This window comes from Schistocerca americana, chromosome 9 (assembly GCF_021461395.2).
Source record: "Schistocerca americana isolate TAMUIC-IGC-003095 chromosome 9, iqSchAmer2.1, whole genome shotgun sequence".
Lineage (NCBI taxonomy): Eukaryota > Metazoa > Arthropoda > Insecta > Orthoptera > Acrididae > Schistocerca > Schistocerca americana.
Window position 1 is genome coordinate 210,845,187 of NC_060127.1, and position 1,694 is coordinate 210,846,880.

A 1,694-nucleotide genomic window follows, 5' to 3' on the forward strand; every position below is an offset into this window, starting at 1 on the left:
TTTCTCTATTTATATCCTCCCCCTCCTCTCTCTCTGTCTTCTTGTCTCTTTCCCACTTAGCATCTGTTCCTCTCCTCAATCTGCTTCTCTTTCTTTCCATTTCCTCTTCCTCTCACTCTGTGCCTCTCCTCCCTCTATGTCAGTCTATTTCTTCCTTACCCCTCTCTCTCCACCCATCTCCTTTTCATCCTTCTGTCTTTGTGTTGGCACCCCCATCCCAATAGGAGGATGCTGGTTCTTACCCTGAAGGTATTTCCTACCAGATGGTACGTAATATGGTTGAAATCTATGCAGGGACTCATTAGGAGCTTTTTCCAGTGGCCTTATTGGCATATGCACTTGCCACATACACTGATAAGCCTAAACATTATCACCTCGACGTTGGATGCCACCTGTTGACGTCGTGGGCACGTGATGCGCTATTAAAGGTGTGTAAGAGCAGCAAAGATGGATAAGGGATGACCCTAGCGAAGATATTGGCTGCAAATGAGGAAATCCACTGATATAAACGACTTTGTCAAAGGACAGATTATTATTACGCAAAGCCTGTGAACTAGTATCTCGAAAATGGCAAAGCTTGTTACTGTCGTGAGCATCTACAGCAGCAGGCAGAAAGACAGTTAATCCTCTGTTAGGCGCTAAATGGTTGGACGTCCATGACACTTCGCAGAACATCGGGTTCGGAGGCTAGTCTGCTCTGTAAAGTAGGATACATGGTGATTTGTGGCATCTCTGTTAAAATAGCACAATGCTGGTGCACTCACAAATGTTTCGGAGTGTAGACCACCCCAACGTGTTCACACATGTTGACCCAACGACATTGTCAATTATGATTTCCATGGGCACAGCACCACTGGGATTCGACCGCTGGAAACGTGTCGGATCTCCGGCTGAATCCAATGTTTGATGCACTAGGTCGATGGTTATCTCCACAAATGCCGTCATCGAGGTGGACGGCAGCTCAAAACTCGTAGCGCGCCTCTGACGCAGACCGGTGGGTGCAGTGTTATGTTATGGGAGACATTCTCCTGCGCTTGGATGGGACCTGTGTTGGTAATCGAAGACCCGCTGACAGGTGGTTCCCTTCTTGCTGGATGTCTTTCCTGACACCGATGATATCTTTCAGCAGTGCAATTGTCCAGAGCCACCCCAGCAGTAGTTTGTGAAGCATTATAGCGAATTCACGTTGATGTCTCGGCGACAAAATTCGCCTGATGTAAGTCCTATGGAACCCATCTGGGTCACTATCGAGCGCCATCACAGTCTAAGCAAATCAGCGCCTGTTATTTAAGCGAATTACATAACCTGTGCGCAAACATCTAATGCCACATCCCTCCACAAACCTACCAACGAAATGTCGGACATGTGATACGCAGAATCAGTGATGTATTTTGCTCTGAAGATGGACAAACAAACTATGAAGCAGGTGGGCATAATGTTTTTGCTCATCTGTGTATATTTCACATATATTTAACACACTTCACACATATTTGTACACGTATTTCACGTGTATCTCTAGCGAAGTTTCATTTTCACGCAGCTGTATCTGCTGAACTATAAGTCACACCACGATAAAAATTTGTAGGTACGTCCAGTGGTGTATGTGCGTACAGTCAGCGAAATGTGTTGCGAATGGAGATAGTAGTAGTGAAATGATAAATTAAAATGTCATGCACGATGCGGTGCTTTTTCAC